The sequence below is a fragment of the Astatotilapia calliptera genome, chromosome 15 (genome assembly GCF_964374335.1).
Source record: "Astatotilapia calliptera chromosome 15, fAstCal68.1, whole genome shotgun sequence".
Lineage (NCBI taxonomy): Eukaryota > Metazoa > Chordata > Actinopteri > Cichliformes > Cichlidae > Astatotilapia > Astatotilapia calliptera.
Genome location: NC_137436.1, coordinates 17,663,939 through 17,678,049, shown reverse-complemented (window position 1 = coordinate 17,678,049; position 14,111 = coordinate 17,663,939). Strand labels below are relative to the sequence as shown.

The window sequence follows — 14,111 nt, the reverse complement described above, 5'->3', positions numbered from 1 at the left end:
TATGTAACTTACTATCTTAAGACTTTTGTGTCTACAATAATTAGTTTCCTTGGAACCAGATCCCTACCTGTTAATAATTCTCCACTGTACCCATGGTTCAGAAAATTACAGTCAGCCTGCCAGGGACACGTCACTCAGAGAGCTTTTAGAAACATGAGAGGCATCCATACATTTAGAGCACGGGCCTGTTATCAGAAAAAAGTACAAGCCGGAGTTGAATGGTGTTCAGTTTCACCTTCCTTCCTGTTGCTCTATGACGTAGTTTGAAACAGAAACCACAAGTGAGTCAGTCTCGGGTCGAGGTTAGGATTTCCAAAATCAGAGTTCACACACATGTAGCTCTTGATCATATATGTTCATATGTTAACAGTCTTTTTCTTCCCCTTCTTTATTTCTGCGGGAGTCAGGTGGCAGGAGCTCTGTGGAGGTATTTCATCTCCAAAGGCATTGAGTATCTGGACACTGTGTTTTTCATCCTGAGGAAAAAATTTAACCAGGTCACCTTCCTGCACGTCTACCATCATTGCTCCATGTTCACGCTCTGGTGGATTGGCATCAAGTGGGTGGCAGGAGGACAGTGTGAGTAGCTTACAACACAGCAGACATCAGCTATATGATATATATATGAATTTATCAGCATTGCTGTTGATAAAGCCTTCACCGGCTCTGTAGTTTTGTGGTTTATACTGGGTGAGGGCTGGGAAGAGACACAAATGCCTTGATGGATGCTTCAGGAAGCTAAACCAAACATGTGGAGCTACTTGTCTATAAACCTTTTATTCACTACTGGTTAATGTATTCATTATTGTTGTTTGTTGAGCTTATTTTTATTTTTTTTTAATAATATGCATCTGCATATTAACAGCCATGCTAGCAACTCTGTAAAGGTATACCACAGGCAGAGGAGCACTTTGAGCTAAGTGCTAATGCCAACAAGGCAACATGTTGAGAGTAATAGCATTTAATCGCTGAAGTTTACTATTGGGTACAATGTTTATCATGTTCACAGTATGTATTTAGCATGATAACACGCTATCACTTGCTAATTAGTAAACACAGGTGCAGCTATATGTATATTTGCAAGTAGATGATTGTGACTGAGAGTAAACTGAGTCTGAACACTGATGAGGAAGCTAGATGACAAATTTCACTGAAACCCACAAGCATAGTATCGTCATATGTAGCTTGGATAGTTTAATCTGGATTCATGGGCCCCTGGACCTACACTTGTTTGTATCTCCCACCCCCCTCAACTATTGTCTTTTTATTGGATACAGACAGCAGGAGTTCAGAGCAACTCAGTTTAAGATTTTTTTTTAACTATAGTAAGCAGAACAAAATTAAAAACTTATTGTTTCTTCTACTGCAGCATTCTTTGGTGCACATATGAATGCGATGATCCATGTCCTGATGTACCTGTATTACGGTCTTGCCTCCTGTGGACCTAAGATCCAAAAGTACCTGTGGTGGAAGAAGTATCTGACAATTATCCAGATGGTAGGTTGATTTCCAGGGTGGCTGATTTTGAAATTAAATATACTGATTGTAGGGATCATTTGACTGAAAATCGTTCTTCTTGCTATGAAAGAACGGTGAAAACACAATATGGTGCAAAAGCATAACTCTTATTCTCTCTTTGGGGCTCAGATTCAGTTCCATGTCACCATCGGTCACACGGCCTTGTCTCTCTATCTCTAAAGACAGAGCACATATCTGAACCACTGGAACACAGAGGTAAGAGAAATCTGTGGAGATACATGCGAAGGATTAAACTATAAATTAGTTAATATTAGATTATTTCTGCCAAGAAAAATGTTGCCTGAGTTGATGTAGCAGTAATCTTGTTTGCGTTGGCCATGTTTCTTTTGATTTGTGTTACCTTACCTGCTTTTCTTTCATACTCTCTTTAGGTAATAAAGCCACATCTTTACCATGAAGCTACCTTTGGCTCTGGTGTTTGCACTCACCCTCCCCATCATCAGGGCTCAGGTTCCCCACTGGGGCCCGTGTCCAGAGCCTGCTGTTCAACCCCCCGTCAGCCTTAAACAGGTACCAGTGACGATGCAGACTGTGCAGAATATGCTGAACACATTAGGCGTGAATGTCATGAGATACTTCTTCTCTCGCACAGTTTGAAAAGGAAAAAGCTGACACCACAAACATTATCAGAGATTTCTGTTAAACGAGAATTTATTAATATAAATATTGTTTTCATGTGAAAAAATAATTTAATTTATTAAAAGTACTTTTTATTTATATAGTTTATAATATATTATTTTTTTTTTCAGCATTTCAGCATAATCTTTGTTGTAAGTCAACTCAGTACCCAAAGTATTGTGTAAGTAAAGCTTTTCAGTACCTTTAATAGCATAGAAATGTGCATACATTAGTACAATAACTGAATAAATGAAGACAGACTTTTTCCCAGAGGGGAAACTTGGCAAAACATTGTGTTTAATTACTTCCTCAGCTGGTGTAGAGTAGGTTTTTATAAAACACATACCATATATCAGAGTATGTAGATTTATTCATAGTCTGCCGACCCCCTCTTCTTCTTCTCTGTGTTGGTGTTGTTGTTCGTGTGCGTGTGTGTGCGTGTGTGTGTGCGTGCCTTAGAAGTCAATTAATACATTAGCCATACTTAAAAAACATCTGAATTTCATTTAGAACTGAGATTCTAAGTTGTAAGCAGAAATCTTATGCACAGCCAGAAACATGTTTCCCCACTTTCACAATGCTGAGGTGTCAAATCCACAACCCCCAACAAATGGTTTGTTACACGCGGGTGTGAAGGGCAAGCTTTACTTACACAGCCTCACACACAGTAGATTTTTAAAGTTTTTTGGGTACAGGGGTTTAGCCACAGATGCAACATCCACTTTTGATAAAGATCCCTCCACCTGTTTATTTCTTAAGAAATTAAGCATCTTTTATTAAGCTCTTATTTATAATTGTCTACACAATAATAGACACCGTGTGCTCTGTGACATTATAGTCTTCTACTGCTGCTTCCATCGGTTTGCATTTTAAACTCCCAGCCTTTCAGTTTGTTATGAACGACTTTATATCACAAAATGTTAGAAATATAAAGTGATCCATGCGACTTTTTAATTTTTTTTATTTTATTTATTTTTTTATTTTCTGTTTGATGGAAGGACTTAAGACACGAGTTATTTAAACAATTCTAAATGACAGTGTGATGGCCATAGCACTTTATGCGGGTCAAATGTGTTAAGGATAATGTTTATCAATGTAAAATTGCAAAGAACTTGTGGATAGATTATAACATTTTGTAAACAGTTACCTCAGAAGCTGTACTGGTAGATCTATGTATGTAAGGTAAAACTATCCACAGTACTTCCACTTAAGTAGCTAAACACATAAAGTCACCCTTACCAATAATCCGCTGCTCCTTGAAAAAGTAGCGCAAACAGACAACTGACTGAGCAATGATAAGTAGAGCTACCCGAGGCCGAGACTCAAGCAGAAGAAATTAAAAGTTGTTGTTTTTGTGGCTCGAAAAATTAAAGAAAGTATGTTTAATAATTCAACAAGACCCGCACCTTCAACACATGTACATTCAAATTTTGGAACAGGCTCAACATTGCTGCTGTTCAATAGTTTTTATCCGTTTGAAAAAGTCATTTTACGGCTTTAATGTTTCCAGCTGATAAGGAGAATGAGTGCGTTTCAAATGTGCGTCCAAAGGCTTTAAACATCTGCTTTGTCTGTAACGACAGTATCAAACTACAGAGCATTGTTTTTACTAAAATTCAACATTTTCCGATGAAAATTTGGCTACTTTTTTTTTTTTTCTTTACTGTAACACGCACCTCAATGCCATTTTTAGGATATTCTTGGTGATCACATTTTTTCATATTCATGCTTTTGGCACTGAGGGTATCTAATACGCATGTTGTCGCTGTGTTTGTACTACCAGCTGTGAGGGCTCTGCTTTTGCTTTGAGCAGTCTGTTTTTATTTTGTCTCGTGAGTGTGTGTGTTTTTCAAACGAGATCCTCGTCAGTTTGATTTTGTTACCACAAACTTTGTGTGAAGTTCACAACAGAGGTAAAGAGATTTAAACACCCCAGTTTAAGGAGGCAGGCAGGGGTTGAACCAGCTGCACAGGGCTGGTGAAGCAGAGAGTGTCCAGGGAGATGTGCAACAGAAGCAGAGGGAACATTTTACAAGATGATAAATGGCAGATTTAGATGATTAAGGATTTGTCGACAAGATTAAAAGACACGTCCGTCAGAGTTCAACAACATTACAGTTTGATTAAATAAAAAAGTTTTTAAACTACACAAGGTTCATTTTCTCCTCTGATAGTAATCATATTAAACATGTCAAGAAAGAAAGAGTATAAAGAAAATAGTAAATGTGTGTCTAATTAAACTCTTCCTGTGAGCCTTATATCATCCTTTAAAATATGTTTGGTGTTACAAACTTGAAGAAGCACGGAAAAGATCATCAGACATTAATCTAATCAGTTTTCAGCCTTCATTCATATTGAAAAGTTGAAATCTTCCCTGCTAGACCCAAGTGCAGCGTTTAACACCGTCGGCCAGAACATTTTATTACAGCTATTATTAAATGGAGAGTCCTCTTCACACACTGAGGTTAATTATGAAGCTCCACAGGCTTCTGTGCAAAGACCAGATTTGTTTACATTATACGTGCTTTAGAAGACATAGCATACATTTTCACTGCTATGCATAAGATACCCGCTTTTATTGGTTAAACTGCCGGGATGTCTTAGACACATAATGAGCTTTAATTTTCTGCTTCTAAGTTCAGATAGAACTGAGGTTATTGTAACGGGGCGTAAAAATCTTAGAAACACTGTGGCTAAGATCCTTACTCTGGACGGCATCGCCTTGAGCCGCCTGTTGTAGTGATTTGGCACATTATAAGTAAAATTGAAACATACAATCCCATAGCACAACATCAACATTTATTTATATACAAAAATAAAAATGCTTTTTCAGAAAAGAATTGTAACTTCACAATTCATCACCGATTATGTGGTTACATAGGGTAAGTCCTCATCATTATCCCATAGCTGTTCCGGTAATCTCTCGGGGCCTTGGAAGGGTGGCCATGTCCAGTCTACCTCATCAATGTCGGGAGAGTCGCCGAAATACAAAAAATCTTCCTCGTTGTCAATGTCCATCGTCCACAGCTGTGGTGGTGAGGGGGGTGTGCTCCACTCTGACACTTCACTCCAATCTTCAAATGTAGGGTTCGTGGCTGGATCTTCAGAGACTAAAGATTGCTCAGTATCCCTGGTACCAAGTACCAAATATGTACCAAGTTCTGTCACTCTGATGGTTGATTGAGCAGAAGGGCTGGAAGATGCCATTTTCATGGAGAATTTCAAGCCCAACAGATGGGAATTACCGTTCTTTTCCAAAGTTACAGCTGCTAGAGACGCAGTGGCCGACTCTTCGGTTTTTGAAAATAGCTGCCACACCTACCCGCACCCTTTAAGATCAACCCACTTCCAGACCACGCCCTCTTCTGTTATTTAAAAAGAAGACCGCTGTCTCATTCCTTCAAACCTTTTTTTTTTTTTTTTTTAGCTCAAAAACAGAGAGAAGTATGGCCTCTACAGCCCTGCGCCACCCTGCGGAGGAGGAGGAAAGTTCTGCGGACGAGGGGACAATATTACCTGACACTAGTGATGGGCAGATGAAGCCCCATGAAGCACTGAAGCTTTTCATCCAATTGGTTCACCCCAACGCGAAGCTTCATGAAGCTTCATTTGCTCTAGTAGGACACCTACTGGACGTAAAAATAATAGCTGGCATGAATTTGAAGAGTGTGGCATTTTGCACACAGCCTGTAAATGTCAACAACAAAAGGAGTGTGTAAAACATGTATATTGTAGTGATGCAGTATACTGTGTATATTTATAGTGGCAGTATGGGAAATGATTATTTGGAAATGCTTGAAATGGAAATGATCATTTACTGTGAGGTGAGGTGTGGTTGGGGTGTGGACAGTGGTTGTGCTTTTGTAACGTTGAGGTATGGACAGCTACACACTGAGGCTTTGAGCCTCAGTCCTGCCTGTTCACATTTTATTCTGTAAAAACTAAATTTTCACTGCTTTTACGTCCTTTTTAGTGGGGAGAACATAGCTGGGATTTAATGATTTAACAAATCTTTTGAATCCTTTGTCCTCCACAATGCTAAATAGCTGGGAGTCCTCAATCACCATGCTGACCAGGTCTTCATCTATTTGAGATTGTTCTCCTGAGGAAAGACAATAAAGACAAAGCACAAATATAAATATCACACACGTAACTTATAACAGTTGTATAATATTGTTATATCATTTAGTAACATTACTGCATCCTATATTATCATTGCATTTGATGGCTCACCTGGTCTTGCTCCACGATCGGTGTCCCCCTTATTCTCATGCAAAGCTCTGTAGTGCCTAAGCATGGATGAGGTGTTGTTGTTATATCCCAGCTCCCTGGCACATAGCAAACACTTCACCTTGTACAAAAGTCAAGACAGCTCAACATAAATTGTATTGCACCATCAGTATCATGAAAATACATCTTCTGTAGAAATACCTTGTTGGGAGGAATAAGATCAAAATGTTCCCACACAGGGGAGGACATCCTCCTCTTCTTAGCTGGCTCCATTCTCTCCTGACTTTCTCTCCTCACTCTCATAAACCTCCAAACTGTCTCCAAACTCTCACTAACCGCAACTCTCCATCAAACACCCACATTTTTGAATGAAGTCTGAGGGGTTTATATCGCTGTCATATCTCGCGGCAAAGTTCGAACCACTTCATGAACCAGTCACGTGGTACAGCCGGGCAGCGAGGCTTCGGACGTCATCATTTTCAGCTCCTCCCATAAATGAAGCAAGCCTCGATACGCGCTTCGCGGAAACGCCCCCTCCATTACTCGACACACGCTCCGAAGCCTCGATACAGAACGTCCCATCACTACCTGACACGTCCGGTTACTATCGCCCCTTGGAAAAGCAGCAGCAAGAGGACGAGCTTGACGGTTGGGCATCTTCTTTGTTCATCGATACCGTGAAAACCGCGGTGTATCATCTTGTCAACCTCGTAATCAACAAGTACCTCACTGACACATGCAACGATTGTATGGCCGATCAACCCCTCCAGAAACAGCATGAGTGTTTGCGAGTGTTGGAGGATGACTTTTACGCTGAAAATTATTACAGCATCAGAAAAAGACTCCTCACCCCTCGTTTCATTCCATCCATTCAACGGCTGCTGATTGCTCGCCACATCAAAATGGACGACGTCAAAGTCTGCATGGTGGCGGAAACTCTCTTGCGCGAACTGAAATCGGAAAGGAAAGTCTTTGACGCCATAGCCGAGGCATACCACAATCTGGTAGGGTTGGACATGGTGAAAATCAGACAGCTACGGTTGGTCGCAGAGTTTTACAAAGGAGGCTGCTAATTTTTTCTCTGAAAGACTGATTTTTTCATTCTTAGAACGTGTAACCAGCATTTTACCAAACAATGTATTCTACATATAGTGCATTTAAAAAAAAAAAAAAAAATGTACCCACATAATCGGTGATGAATTGTGAAGTTACAATTCTTTTCTGAAAAAGCATTTTTATTTTTGTATATAAATAAATGTTGATGTTGTGCTATGGGATTGTATGTTTCAATTTTACCTATAATGTGCCAAATCACTACAACAGGCGGCTCAAGGCGATGCCGTCCAGAGTAAGGATCTTAGCCACAGTGTTTCTAAGATTTTTACGCCCCGTTACAATAACCTCAGTTCTATCTGAACTTAGAAGCAGAAAATTAAAGCTCATTATGTGTCTAAGACATCCCGGCAGTTTAACCAATAAAAGCGGGTATCTTATGCATAGCAGTGAAAATGTATGCTATGTCTTCTAAAGCACGTATAATGTAAACAAATCTGGTCTTTGCACAGAAGCCTGTGGAGCTTCATAATTAACCTCAGTGTGTGAAGAGGACTCTCCATTTAATAATAGCTGTAATAAAATGTTCTGGCCGACGGTGTTAAACGCTGCACTTGGGTCTAGCAGGGAAGATTTCAACTTTTCAATATGAATGAAGGCTGAAAACTGATTAGATTAATGTCTGATGATCTTTTCCGTGCTTCTTCAAGTTTGTAACACCAAACATATTTTAAAGGATGATATAAGGCTCACAGGAAGAGTTTAATTAGACACACATTTACTATTTTCTTTATACTCTTTCTTTCTTGACATGTTTAATATGATTACTATCAGAGGAGAAAATGAACCTTGTGTAGTTTAAAAACTTTTTTATTTAATCAAACTGTAATGTTGTTGAACTCTGACGGACGTGTCTTTTAATCTTGTCGACAAATCCTTAATCATCTAAATCTGCCATTTATCATCTTGTAAAATGTTCCCTCTGCTTCTGTTGCACATCTCCCTGGACACTCTCTGCTTCACCAGCCCTGTGCAGCTGGTTCAACCCCTGCCTGCCTCCTTAAACTGGGGTGTTTAAATCTCTTTACCTCTGTTGTGAACTTCACACAAAGTTTGTGGTAACAAAATCAAACTGACGAGGATCTCGTTTGAAAAACACACACACTCACGAGACAAAATAAAAACAGACTGCTCAAAGCAAAAGCAGAGCCCTCACAGCTGGTAGTACAAACACAGCGACAACATGCGTATTAGATACCCTCAGTGCCAAAAGCATGAATATGAAAAAATGTGATCACCAAGAATATCCTAAAAATGGCATTGAGGTGCGTGTTACAGTAAAGAAAAAAAAAAAAAAGTAGCCAAATTTTCATCGGAAAATGTTGAATTTTAGTAAAAACAATGCTCTGTAGTTTGATACTGTCGTTACAGACAAAGCAGATGTTTAAAGCCTTTGGACGCACATTTGAAACGCACTCATTCTCCTTATCAGCTGGAAACATTAAAGCCGTAAAATGACTTTTTCAAACGGATAAAAACTATTGAACAGCAGCAATGTTGAGCCTGTTCCAAAATTTGAATGTACATGTGTTGAAGGTGCGGGTCTTGTTGAATTATTAAACATACTTTCTTTAATTTTTCGAGCCACAAAAACAACAACTTTTAATTTCTTCTGCTTGAGTCTCGGCCTCGGGTAGCTCTACTTATCATTGCTCAGTCAGTTGTCTGTTTGCGCTACTTTTTCAAGGAGCAGCGGATTATTGGTAAGGGTGACTTTATGTGTTTAGCTACTTAAGTGGAAGTACTGTGGATAGTTTTACCTTACATACATAGATCTACCAGTACAGCTTCTGAGGTAACTGTTTACAAAATGTTATAATCTATCCACAAGTTCTTTGCAATTTTACATTGATAAACATTATCCTTAACACATTTGACCCGCATAAAGTGCTATGGCCATCACACTGTCATTTAGAATTGTTTAAATAACTCGTGTCTTAAGTCCTTCCATCAAACAGAAAATAAAAAAATAAATAAAATAAAAAAAATTAAAAAGTCGCATGGATCACTTTATATTTCTAACATTTTGTGATATAAAGTCGTTCATAACAAACTGAAAGGCTGGGAGTTTAAAATGCAAACCGATGGAAGCAGCAGTAGAAGACTATAATGTCACAGAGCACACGGTGTCTATTATTGTGTAGACAATTATAAATAAGAGCTTAATAAAAGATGCTTAATTTCTTAAGAAATAAACAGGTGGAGGGATCTTTATCAAAAGTGGATGTTGCATCTGTGGCTAAACCCCTGTACCCAAAAAACTTTAAAAATCTACTGTGTGTGAGGCTGTGTAAGTAAAGCTTGCCCTTCACACCCGCGTGTAACAAACCATTTGTTGGGGGTTGTGGATTTGACACCTCAGCATTGTGAAAGTGGGGAAACATGTTTCTGGCTGTGCATAAGATTTCTGCTTACAACTTAGAATCTCAGTTCTAAATGAAATTCAGATGTTTTTTAAGTATGGCTAATGTATTAATTGACTTCTAAGGCACGCACACACACACGCACACACACGCACACGAACAACAACACCAACACAGAGAAGAAGAAGAGGGGGTCGGCAGACTATGAATAAATCTACATACTCTGATATATGGTATGTGTTTTATAAAAACCTACTCTACACCAGCTGAGGAAGTAATTAAACACAATGTTTTGCCAAGTTTCCCCTCTGGGAAAAAGTCTGTCTTCATTTATTCAGTTATTGTACTAATGTATGCACATTTCTATGCTATTAAAGGTACTGAAAAGCTTTACTTACACAATACTTTGGGTACTGAGTTGACTTACAACAAAGATTATGCTGAAATGCTGAAAAAAAAAATAATATATTATAAACTATATAAATAAAAAGTACTTTTAATAAATTAAATTATTTTTTCACATGAAAACAATATTTATATTAATAAATTCTCGTTTAACAGAAATCTCTGATAATGTTTGTGGTGTCAGCTTTTTCCTTTTCAAACTGTGCGAGAGAAGAAGTATCTCATGACATTCACGCCTAATGTGTTCAGCATATTCTGCACAGTCTGCATCGTCACTGGTACCTGTTTAAGGCTGACGGGGGGTTGAACAGCAGGCTCTGGACACGGGCCCCAGTGGGGAACCTGAGCCCTGATGATGGGGAGGGTGAGTGCAAACACCAGAGCCAAAGGTAGCTTCATGGTAAAGATGTGGCTTTATTACCTAAAGAGAGTATGAAAGAAAAGCAGGTAAGGTAACACAAATCAAAAGAAACATGGCCAACGCAAACAAGATTACTGCTACATCAACTCAGGCAACATTTTTCTTGGCAGAAATAATCTAATATTAACTAATTTATAGTTTAATCCTTCGCATGTATCTCCACAGATTTCTCTTACCTCTGTGTTCCAGTGGTTCAGATATGTGCTCTGTCTTTAGAGATAGAGAGACAAGGCCGTGTGACCGATGGTGACATGGAACTGAATCTGAGCCCCAAAGAGAGAATAAGAGTTATGCTTTTGCACCATATTGTGTTTTCACCGTTCTTTCATAGCAAGAAGAACGATTTTCAGTCAAATGATCCCTACAATCAGTATATTTAATTTCAAAATCAGCCACCCTGGAAATCAACCTACCATCTGGATAATTGTCAGATACTTCTTCCACCACAGGTACTTTTGGATCTTAGGTCCACAGGAGGCAAGACCGTAATACAGGTACATCAGGACATGGATCATCGCATTCATATGTGCACCAAAGAATGCTGCAGTAGAAGAAACAATAAGTTTTTAATTTTGTTCTGCTTACTATAGTTAAAAAAAAATCTTAAACTGAGTTGCTCTGAACTCCTGCTGTCTGTATCCAATAAAAAGACAATAGTTGAGGGGGGTGGGAGATACAAACAAGTGTAGGTCCAGGGGCCCATGAATCCAGATTAAACTATCCAAGCTACATATGACGATACTATGCTTGTGGGTTTCAGTGAAATTTGTCATCTAGCTTCCTCATCAGTGTTCAGACTCAGTTTACTCTCAGTCACAATCATCTACTTGCAAATATACATATAGCTGCACCTGTGTTTACTAATTAGCAAGTGATAGCGTGTTATCATGCTAAATACATACTGTGAACATGATAAACATTGTACCCAATAGTAAACTTCAGCGATTAAATGCTATTACTCTCAACATGTTGCCTTGTTGGCATTAGCACTTAGCTCAAAGTGCTCCTCTGCCTGTGGTATACCTTTACAGAGTTGCTAGCATGGCTGTTAATATGCAGATGCATATTATTAAAAAAAAATAAAAATAAGCTCAACAAACAACAATAATGAATACATTAACCAGTAGTGAATAAAAGGTTTATAGACAAGTAGCTCCACATGTTTGGTTTAGCTTCCTGAAGCATCCATCAAGGCATTTGTGTCTCTTCCCAGCCCTCACCCAGTATAAACCACAAAACTACAGAGCCGGTGAAGGCTTTATCAACAGCAATGCTGATAAATTCATATATATATCATATAGCTGATGTCTGCTGTGTTGTAAGCTACTCACACTGTCCTCCTGCCACCCACTTGATGCCAATCCACCAGAGCGTGAACATGGAGCAATGATGGTAGACGTGCAGGAAGGTGACCTGGTTAAATTTTTTCCTCAGGATGAAAAACACAGTGTCCAGATACTCAATGCCTTTGGAGATGAAATACCTCCACAGAGCTCCTGCCACCTGACTCCCGCAGAAATAAAGAAGGGGAAGAAAAAGACTGTTAACATATGAACATATATGATCAAGAGCTACATGTGTGTGAACTCTGATTTTGGAAATCCTAACCTCGACCCGAGACTGACTCACTTGTGGTTTCTGTTTCAAACTACGTCATAGAGCAACAGGAAGGAAGGTGAAACTGAACACCATTCAACTCCGGCTTGTACTTTTTTCTGATAACAGGCCCGTGCTCTAAATGTATGGATGCCTCTCATGTTTCTAAAAGCTCTCTGAGTGACGTGTCCCTGGCAGGCTGACTGTAATTTTCTGAACCATGGGTACAGTGGAGAATTATTAACAGGTAGGGATCTGGTTCCAAGGAAACTAATTATTGTAGACACAAAAGTCTTAAGATAGTAAGTTACATAAACAGCTGAAGTCCCACTACTATATTCAGAGTTTATCTATGCAAGCGTGTGTGTGTGTGTGTGTGTGTGTGTGTGTGTGTGTGTGTGTGTGTGTGTGTGTGTGTGTGTGTGTGTGTGCAGTCGGGAGAGTTGGGGTATCCAATTTCCTTTTTTTTGAATGCCTACTTGTGAACGCTGTCTGTTTTCCACATTCTGCAACGGTAAAATACGTCTTAGAGGCGGATATTTGTTTTACCTTATGGGCAACAGTTGTCTGGCTTTGTTCTTGCTGTTGACAAAACCCGCCTCATGGTTGACTCTGAGAAAAAAACTTTCCCACAGAGGGGAATAAACTTATTCGAATATGAGCTTTTTTTCCTCGCTAAGACTTGTTTTATGGGGAGATGTAAGAAACCGGGTTACAAGCAATGATAATATCGGATGTTGACTCCTCAGCGTCATCATTTTCTATCTATTGAGAAAACTTATTGTAAAAAGTAATGAAGAAAAAAACTCCTCCTTGCCCCGCGGGGGGTGTGTGTGTGTGTGTGTGTGTGTGTGTGTGTGTGTGTGTGTGTGTGTGTGTGTGTGTGTGTGTGTGTGTGTGTGTGAAACAAGATCGCCTGTCGCTGGTTTGTTTTTTCAGTCCCTCAAAAGGAAAAGTAGTATTCACTAAGGGATAGTTATCCGTTTTTTTACACATAGGCAGCCTGTAGGTTACAAGCGGATAGAAAGTTCTTCTTTTCATCACAAGCTATGGTGTATCTTAAAGGTTTTTTTTTTTTGTTTTTTTTTACTGCGTCTGTATTATAGGAAAATAAAATTACTATTGAAATCTCTACAGGAAGTCACTCTTTATTTCCATTACAAACGCCGGTGCAGCTTAAGAAAGTAAAATTACATCCGCTCTGTCTCTCTATACATCACAGAATCAGCTGCTGCATCACCGCTGTGCTTAGGGAACATGACGCAACAGGTCTGAAAATGACTAGACACTTCCGGAGTATTTCCGGTAGGGTCATAAGGTCCGGATCGATGCCTTCCATAGTAAATATGCTGTATTTGAATATGTCATATTCAAAACCTTCTTCTTTGGGAGAGCAGATCTCATCGGACACAGGACCGCTGCGGGGCTGCAGAAGGAAATCCATCTTGTGTCTGTGCCTTAGAAATTGTGACGGACTCCTCTCTCTGCTTTTTTATTCCCCTCCAACAGATGGCGCGCTTCCGGAGGTTTCCCCCTCCCTCTAAAAACTTTTTTTCCCAACAACAGATGACGCGCTTCCGGAGGTTTTCCCCCTCCCTCTAAAAACTTTTTTTTCCCCCAACAACAGATGACGCGCTTCCGGGTTCACCCCTCCTTTCTCGGGGTGCAATTCGTTACGGTTAGCAACAGATGGCGCGCTTCCGGGGTTCGCCCCCCTTTCTCGGGATATAATTCGTCACGCGGGGGGTTCGCCCCCCCTTCTCCGGATACGATTCGTCACGCGGGGGGTTTCCCACGGAGGGGAGGGGCGGGAGGTCAAAAGGTCG

At 39.7% G+C, this 14,111-nt stretch overlaps 2 long non-coding RNA genes across 2 annotated transcripts; both read right to left on the bottom strand.

The window, feature by feature from the left end:
- Window positions 1-6,067: 6,067 nt before the first annotated feature.
- On the bottom strand, window positions 6,068-6,968 carry LOC145420322 (uncharacterized). Its single transcript, XR_013901617.1, has 2 exons — window positions 6,589-6,968; window positions 6,068-6,508 (listed from the first exon to the last, which is right to left on the bottom strand). It is a non-coding gene; the product is annotated as an uncharacterized LOC145420322 (long non-coding RNA).
- A 4,076-nt stretch (window positions 6,969-11,044) lies between these two features.
- On the bottom strand, window positions 11,045-12,161 carry LOC113011428 (uncharacterized). Its single transcript, XR_013901616.1, has 2 exons — window positions 12,021-12,161; window positions 11,045-11,230 (listed from the first exon to the last, which is right to left on the bottom strand). It is a non-coding gene; the product is annotated as an uncharacterized LOC113011428 (long non-coding RNA).
- Between the last annotated feature and the right edge of the window lie 1,950 nt (window positions 12,162-14,111).